Below are 9263 nucleotides of genomic sequence, written 5' to 3' on the forward strand. Positions count from 1 at the left end.
CCATCCTGTTTGTGATCAGCAGAAACATAAAAAGCATGTTAGCAAATTGATTTTTGGCATTAATTGTGAGCAAAGAGCATTATACTGAGTACAGATAGAGGGGTTTTTTTTCAGGCAGAAAAATTCTATTTTAGTATTTTAAAAGCGGTGCTGGAAGATGCTGAGCTAAGCCCAACGGACATTCTTCTCAAATACCGTAAGGCAAAGAGTAGTTACTGAATCTCCTCAGTCTTATTAGCTTACATAAACATAAAAATTTGAATAATGTTTAAAAAGCTAAATTCTCCAGATAATCCATAATCAGTAAATGTTCATTACTGAGATGTAGCAAATATGCATGAGATTTCCCCGGTGAGATTTTGGTTACATGATTTAAAAGGCGTAGCAAAACTCTCCTCCATGTGGGGCCGGGCAGAAACTTCCGCCGGCTCCAAAGGTCACTCGGCCGCAGCTCGGACCTTCCTGGTCCCCTTCAGGAACGAGCAGGAGAAAATCAGAATTCGCTGTCTCGTTTTACAGCTCTGGTGCTTTATAAATAAATCATCCCCACAGGATGATTGATGTCTCCATATAAATAATTAAGTCTTGACCTTATGTTATGACACCTGCTAAATTTTTTGGCACTTGAAACCAGCGCTCAGGAGAGATCCTTGGCATCGGATAAATAAAGGTGGGACTAGATTCGAGGGGGAGGGGGAGCCAGGTTTTTGTTTACCCTCATTTTGTTCTGTTTGATTCCATCAGCTAATTGATGATGATGATTATTAATCTCCGTTGCTGTCTACTCTATGGATTTAATTCCTGCCTGTGATTGCTGTTGGAAAGTTTGCTCCATTAGAAACAGACTTTGATTAGATTTCCAGTAGCCACAGTTTCCCAGAGCCCCCCTCAATCACCGTGTGACCTAGCCTGGGCACTTTACACCTATTTTTGTTTGCAGAGCTCCAGTAGCCCAGGCGACGCTGTTGTTCTGCTCAAGCAGGCTAGGTAGCAGGTGTCAGCAAAAGTTTAATTTGGAAGCTCATGAATTCTAAAGAAGAGCTTAACGGTTATCCCCAACACAGAGAGCTGCTGTGGCCTGCTCCTGGAAAAGAGAAAATCCCAGGGACATGAAAGGAATTGATGAGGCGCCAGGCATCTGACAAAATGAAATCTTCTCGGGATAAACTGGGGATAGCTTTCTCATCAAATGGTGAGCATCATTAATAAACAAAATGGATTTAGCGACTGCATTTCCGATTTTCACTTCTGAGACTGTTCGGGTTTACCATTTATCCTCCCTCACTGGTACTGTATATATAGCCTATTCTCTGAAGAGCTGCAACTTTTAAATCTTGCAATAAAATACCAGCATTTCAGGGTAAGCGTCTAACATAAAAAAATGAGCATCTCTGGGGTTTTTTTAACCATGTTAATCTGCACACACCGCAAGTCAGCTACAGACAGAAGGCGACATTAGAATACAATTATAATAAGGGGCTTTCCTAACCCCTCAAAAAGCTCAAACCCCCCCCCCCCCCAAACCAAAACAACCGCGCAGCTATGACTGGGTATCGCGTTGTTGCCGGCTACTTCCACAGCCGACACTGGGGAATGCCTGGGCTGTCCGGTCACCCATCGCTACGCTAGCACACTGGTGCTAACACGCTTGTACAAAATTGTTCCTTGCTGTCCGTTTGCCGCGTTTTGCATATGTACGTCCTCAAGGGTTAAGTGAGATGGAAGGTGGCATTAACGGCAAGGTCCGAGTCGCCAGGATCACCGGGCAGGGGCGGGGGAACGCGGGACTTGCCGAGAAGCGCACCCACGGCAGAGCGGCGCCTAGAGCAAACCCCGGGTCCCCCCCGCATCAGCTCCAGAAACGAGAAAGTGCCGTAATACCCCCTCCCGCCTGCGCCGAGACTGAACTCCGGGTGAACTGCATTTCCAGTCTAGGGAGATGCCGGCGTTTGTCCGCTACTTCGCTTTGGCTCCCGCTGTTTTCCTTACAGAAACCCGAGGCAGAGCCGTACCCGCGAGCAGCCAGCCCGGCTGTAGACGCCGGCTCCATCCCTCACCTGAAGTTGGGGTCCCGGGGCCGGCGCCCCGCGAAGCCCCGTGCCCTAGCGGGGCTGGGCCGGCCCCGCCCGGCTGCGGAGGGAGCGGGGCGGGGGGACGGGCCGCAGCCCCGGGGCATCCCGCACCGCGCCCGGCCCCGAGCGCGGCACCTGCCCCTCCGCCCCCCCCCAATTACCGGCACTGTTAATGACCGCCGCCGCGGGCCGGGAGGGCGGTCCCGAGGTGAGGGGGTCGCGCCGCCGGGGGCGCGGGGACACGGGACGAGGGGGCCCCGGCGCAAGTTTGGGCACTTTCCCGAAGTGGTGCGGGGAAAAGTTGGGGAGCGGCCGGGAGATGAGGGGGGGGGGGGCGCGGCCGGGGAGGGGAAACTCGCCACTGACCTGCGCCGCGGCCGCGCCGCCTCCCCGCGCTCAGCGCATCCTCCGCGCCGCTCCCGCCCGCCGCCGCTCTGCGCGCCGCAGCCGCGGCTCCGCGCCGGCGAGCCTCGGCGGGGAGGAGAGAGCGAAGCGGGACAGCCCGCCCGGAGACGGGAGGCCGCCGCCCCCCTCCCCGCCTCCCGCCCCCCCCCCCCTCCGCCGCCGCCGCCGCCCCGGCCCCGGCCCCGCTGCGCTCGGCTCGGCGGCAGCGCGGCCCCCGCCCCGCCGCGCCCCGCTGCGCACCTCCGGGAGCAGGTGCGGCCGCCTCCGGCGGGGAGCGCAGCCCGGCCCTGCTGCGCCCTCGGCGCATCATCCCTCGCCGCGGCACGGGCAGAGCGCGGGCGGTGCCGGTGCCGGTGCCGGTGCCGCCTTTCCAGGGTGTCGTTCGCTTCTCAAGTTTGACACGTTTTCGCGGCGCCGTCCGCCCCCCCGTCCGCCTTCAAGGCTGCTGAATTATGCATTGTCTGAAGGGCAAATTACCGGCGTGCGGAATGGGGGGCTGCCGAAAGAACTGTGTCTGTGTCTGGAGCGGGGGGGGGGGGGGGGGTGTACACGCACGCACAGGCGCGCACACAGCTCCTGCTGGGAAAGCCGCATGGTGAGGTTGTGCCTGGGCGTCTGTGACCGAAATATTGCAACCCCCGCGTGGGAAGTTGCGGGGGAGGGCGGAGAGGTCCCAGGCAGGGCGCTGGGGAAAGCCTCTGCGTCCCTGCTGCCGGGCGGCTTCTGGGAGGAACGGGGCAGGGAGGCTCTTTTCATACCCTCGGTGCGGGTACAAGCATCCTGCCGGGCACGACCTCCTCCGGTCTGCGATTTAACAACGGTATTGGCAATATATGCGTTTTGAGACTAGTTGGGAAGATGGGTGGCCCACACGCACTCCCGAAAGAAGGTGGTTGTGAACACAAACCCCAAGGGGAGAAACAGTAGAAGTAATTGGAAGAGAATTGAAGTGATGGTGCTCTCGAACAATAAATCGGAGCAGATGTGCCGTAGCCAGGGCATGGTGAGGACCAAGGTGCCTTGTCTAGAGCCTGGGATGTGAACTGTGGAGTAAGTGCACAGAAGGTGCCTCTTGCACTCTCTGCTGGCTGTTTCCCACCCTAAAATACTGAGAGGCTATTCCTGCACCACCGTGCAGCAGAATAAACAGTCTAGTAAAAGCAAAACCAGGGTATGGCCGTAATCCCCAAGAATGGCCTCTGTGGCGTGCCTGGCTATTGCTAGGTGTAATGAAGTGGCCACTGGATGAAATCGAGAAACACCGGAGTTAGAAGAAAGAGTGCTCCCAGAGCCCATGCATCAAGGAGGTACACCGTGCTCTGCACCCACTCGTCGGCTTCAGGAGCGGCGGGTCCCGGGAGCTGCCCTTTCTGCCAGGGAATCGTGGAGCTGAGCTTTGGCAGCTCGGAGGGAGCGGCAGCAGGGCTTGCCGACAAACAAAGCCAGCCGTGTTACGTTGACGTACCCGCCATCCATTCTTAATAAGACATTGTGCACATACGGTGTTAAATGCGTGTCAAGATGGATCCTATCTACAACCCCCTGAATAGTTCCAGGTGTGTCTTATAAATAAACTATGACATTTATCCTTTGACTAGATTAGCAGAAATACGTTATACTTAGTCTGCTCCCTAGCAATCAATTGTTCTGACTAAGTAGGTGTTATTTATTAAAGTATTGATTGGGGATCCAATCCTGTAGCCTTTAAGCAAGCCAGCTCTTTGCTGATGAATGGAATATTTGACTGAGAGTTTTGAGATCAGACTTTATGTAATTCTATTGTCACAGGAAAAAAAAAAAGTGCACGTGATACAGCTTTCCAGGGGGAGATGCATTCATGCCACTTGGAGTTCAAAGGAAGAATAACAGACATTCCTTACTTGAAAACTGCCATCATTGCTTTACTTGAGCGCCTTCTGTCATATTCTTTGTGACGCAGGGTGCATAGGCTTTAACAGCAAAAATAAATAGGTCTAACTGGGGAAAGTGCACTGCGTTACATACTAGAAATGTAAAACATTCCTCGATGTCTGTTGCTATGGCAGGTGACCGGGGAGAATACCGTCCTCCGAGTGTCAACTCCTGTTCGCGTGGCATAAGGAAACTTTCCTGCTACATCCGTGGTGGCTGCTTTTGCAAGCAGGGTGAGCAGAATGTGGCTCTGTGTTCTTTATTCAGGTTGTGTTATGAAAAAATGCTTTAAATGAATGACCTTGAAAACAAAGCCCCAATAAGACTGCTGGCACCAGGTCCAGTTACAGCGAGTTCTCTGCCCCGCTCCAGGCAGGACTCACAATTATGTTTTTCTTCAATTTTGTCTCCATTACTTGCAAAATGTTCTTGGAAATTTGAAAAATAAGGTATCTCAAAACAATGATTTCTGGGGTTGATTTTTGTATTTGGGAGGATTGATTTTTATTTTTTTCCCTGTCTGTCTCCAATGGAACAGAAGGCAACGTGAATCCCTTTTGTTTACCTCTTTGTTTGTGCTCCTGACTGCTTAATAACATGAGCAGATACGCGTATGGCTCTGGCTGCAGTCTGGTGCTAGTTAGGGGCTATTACAAGGTTAGGAGGAAGAGCAACAATCAAGAATCCTTGGTTTTGAGAGGGTAGAATGAAATAAGAGGACAGAATGGAAAATGAATTTAAAATACTTATATAAGAAAAGAATATACTTGGTAAAGGCATACGCTATAACCATAAAAGATTTTCATTTGGGTATTTATATGAAATGAGATTTCTAATTATTTTGAGATTACAACATGTTAAAGCAAATGCAATATTTACTGAAGGGACTCTTTTGTATTATTAGTTGTACAGACTCATACACTCAGGGTGTAAAGAAACATCCCTGCATATAACCTAGTATTGTTGTTGTGATCTAGTGATACTAGTACTGTGCTTATAATCAGGATTGCTGGTTGTCACACTTTACAAATTGTCACTTAGAATCCTATATATAATCTCATTTCTTTTAAAATTGGAAGGGATTGTTTAGCTTTGTTTAGTCATAAGCAAATGCAACTTGTATTTTCAGAATGTTTGCTATGGAAGGCTGGAAAACATTTGGGGGAGGGCGAAATTAATTGTAAAGTTGTTTTTGATGCTTAGACACATGTAAAATATTTCTGATGGAAAAGACTGGAAATTATCTTGGTGATTTGAAGCCTGATATTTATAGCAATACTATCTGAATGCTTTAGAAAAAGGATTATTTCCCCCATCCTGCCAATTATTTGGAAAAAAAAAAGTAAATTTTTTTTATTATGTATTATAGGAAAGTTCATCTTATATTGAGTCTTTATTCATCTCTCAGAAAATAGCACAGAGAAAAATGAAGAGAACATATGGTGTCTTCTATCAGTCAGTCATCATTACTGCTTCTTCACACTATGTCATCACCCCACAAATAGCAAATGAGTGTGAATTTCTCCCTGCTGAAAGAGAAAAGAGAAAACTGGTTAGTGCAGCCAAGTGAAAAAAAAGTAAATATTACAATAGCATCAACTGGAAGATTATATAAAATATTAAAGACAATGAGAATGCAGAGGGAAAACCCCCTAAACTGTCAAACAATAGTATCAAACCGGCAAATGTTGAGCTGGAACAGAACTCATGAATTTCTCTTGATTTGATAACCAAGCTTGAAATATTGATGGGACACAGTCTCTCTTGCCCATTCTTTATGAATGATTCTGTGCTATTCGAGGTGCTCAAACAGACAGTACTCAAATAAGAACTGCGAGGAATGTAATGTAATAGTTTGTCTCTGGGGCATCCATAAAATCCTGAATTTCCTTTTTAAGCAGACATCTAGGAAAAATATAATTTTATTTAATTCCCTGATGTTCCTATTACACTTCTAGTGTAAAGGTTGCAATTCAAATCCTTATCTGCAAAGCCTTTCTGCCATTCTTAAAGTCTCTTGCAAAGAAATGTATCACAAAGCAGCCTTGGAAATAGCTGCCATAGGAACTTAATAAACCCCAACACTGGAAACATCCATCCCAGCTTTGGAAGGGATATTTCAAAATCAACCTCCTATAGAAGCAAAAGCAGTTGAGGTTTACAGGGGAAAAAATTATATATATGTATATATGTCTCTGTGTGCGTATATATGTGTGTGTGTGTGTGTATATATATCTGCAACACGGTACATTTCCTGAGATCAGGCAAATTCTCAGGCCAGAAAAACCTAAGTGTTCATTTTTTCCTTCCACCTTCTTCCCCTTCCCCCCAGTGTTGTTGAAATACCGCCGAGACCCAAAGGTAGACCCTGTGAATAAAGCTCCCTGAGTGGTACATCCAGAATAGTGCAACAAAGCAGCAAATTAAAAGCCTTATAGGAAAGTCTAAGGCAAATCTAGGCCAGATTGTCTCCCAGATCTCTAATCCTTCATTCCCTTTGGATCCTTCCCTTGAAAAGCAGCTCATAACGAGATGCTAATGCACCTGGAATTGAGCCCCATATGTGAACTACATGGGGAAGCAAGCTCATTTGCAAGCTCCTTTCATTTTGATGCCCAGCTGAAATAGATGCATACAGGATGGTTGATAAAACTATGGTTCAAACAACTACCTGGAACTATGTAGACACTTGGACTATAGTTAAATTTCTTCTATGACCAGTCCCAGGATCTGATTTTATTTTACTGATGCTGCGTTAGGGTAGCCATGCCTGACTGTGGAAACAGGGCTTTCCTCTAAAGATAATTCTAAAAATGACTTACACTGCAGACAGCCAGTGAGGGTGAGCTTGGCAGGTTAGGGAACGGGACAGTGTCAGCTAGGGTCAAGGAAGAGGGGAAAAGCACAATGGTAGGTAATGCTAGGGATAGAAGAAAGAAGAATAAAAGTGAATTTTCTGGGAGTTAACCAAAAATAAGAAAATATGAAATAATTCCATGCACTCTACCCCTGGAGGAATGCTTCTGCATGGGTAGTATCTGGAAGGTAGGAGTGGCAAGGTTTGTATGGAGAGGCAGTATCTTTATCAGACCAAGGAATATCAGTGGGACAAACTGGTGGGTACACAAACCATTCTTTGGGAATAAAATAAAAATCTCTGGAAAAATTATAGAAACCTCAAAAGACAGTGTTGGAAGAGATGTATTAGATCATATGGTTCATCCTTTGGTGGTAGCAGCAACAAATTGTCCACTAGAGACAGAGGACATCAGTTACTTCATAAAATATAGCCAAAAGGCCCAGAAGGAGCAATATGGTTTAGATAGGGAAGGCTGAGAAGCATTTGATTTAGTCTAAGTGAGAACAGCCAGACCTACCAGACTCAGAATCCAAAAATCGCTCTCAAAACTACTCTTTGGAAACTCCATCGATAACCTGGAGTAACCGGGAGCTGTAGCTTGTGTCCTCATTACACTGGGTAGGTGCTGGAAGGGATTCTTTCAGCAGGATGTACAGAGGTGTGTGTTGAGATACTCCCCACAACATATAAGGGCACAGGGGTTTGGAGTATTTTGCTGTTCCTGTTTCATCCATCCTGGAAGAATGGTGGTTGAGATGGAGTAATTGCCAACGGCCCTTTGAAGGACTGAACCTGAAGGGCTTGGTTCTGTTGGGTAATGTCGCTCTGTAAGACATAATTTGTTGTGAGTGAAACGATGCACTGTTCTAATTTTGGGTCTCCAATAGATGTATTCAAATCCCATCCAGATCTAGCATTTGGGGCTCTTTAGGAATGACTTGGCTGTCCTGGATGGATTTGCTGTGGCATTTCCAGAGACAGTAAAACTGGGACACACAATTTGTACGCACCTCGTATGTAGCTCCTTATTGTCCATGTTTGGGCAAGAAATGGAACCCTGATCTATCAGGATAGTAATGGACTTTGCTGTGCAGCGGTTGGGATGGCCCTGAGCATGTTTTTCCAGGTGGATGAGCAGAATGAATCATACTGGAAAGATGAATTGGAGAAAAATATGCTTAATGCTGGCCAGCAAAAGTGATCCTAGTGGGATCACTCCATCACTGAAGAAATGTCACAGCTCTTTCATAGGTGACATAAACAAGTTCCTTTTTAGGCTGCCAGGAACAGGGGCAGATCTTCTGACACTTGCATTCATTCTTCTTGGTTTTGTGTGTGTTGTAAGTTGGTGGTATGACTCAGCAGAGAGGGAGCACAGTGCAGGCGTGTAAGCCTGCTCCTGAAGAAGAACCATTCTGAGGACCAACTAAAGCAAAATAACTACAAAGTGTAACAAGCAACACTCTTCCTAGCCTCAGGTTAGGCCTGGCTCGTGCTCCCTTACCATGGACCTTCTCTCTCTTCAGCCCTTCTTGCCTTCTGTTCCTTTCCTCCGGGGAGCGTGCCTCTACGCCATCCATTCCACACACCTACTGCAGAAACAAAACCGCCTTTGACCAGATCTCCCTTCCACCTCTTCTCTTTTCCTTTGCTGTTGCTGTCTTTTCCCTCTCATGTTACTATTACCAGTTCTACTTTTTTTTTTTTTTTTAACATATAATGTGAAGAATTGATTTAGCGCATGGTTCATGCGGAGGGGGGCTGAGCCTGTGAACAAAGCCAATATTTCTTCTTCTTCCTTCTACCATTCTTTCGTATCTGTCGTGCTGTTTTCAATAAACAATTAAAATAAGTACAAGTATTGCAGTCAACTGGGATTTCACCTAGTCTGCTGCTTGAATATCCCTCCTGTGAAATGGGAATGTTTTACTCTGGAACCGCTATATGATACACAGTTTCATTATATGATACCCTTCCTTGTTTCTCCTGTACTTTCACTGGCTGAACTACTGAAA

At 47.2% G+C, this 9263-nt stretch overlaps 1 protein-coding gene across 2 annotated transcripts in view; it reads right to left on the reverse strand.

Annotated features, from left to right (window-relative positions):
• CHST8 (carbohydrate sulfotransferase 8) overlaps positions 1 to 2810 on the reverse strand; it is a 191042-nt gene extending 188232 nt beyond the window's left edge. The window contains exon 1 of one of the 2 annotated variants that reach the window (XM_052798254.1): positions 2718 to 2810. The gene's annotated coding sequence lies outside the window, so the exon portion shown is untranslated. Of the gene's footprint in view, positions 1 to 2438; positions 2554 to 2717 lie in introns of those variants that run through there. The other variant, XM_052798253.1, reaches the window with a different exon arrangement.
• Between the last annotated feature and the right edge of the window lie 6453 nt (positions 2811 to 9263).

Source organism: Harpia harpyja, chromosome 9 (genome assembly GCF_026419915.1).
Source record: "Harpia harpyja isolate bHarHar1 chromosome 9, bHarHar1 primary haplotype, whole genome shotgun sequence".
Lineage (NCBI taxonomy): Eukaryota > Metazoa > Chordata > Aves > Accipitriformes > Accipitridae > Harpia > Harpia harpyja.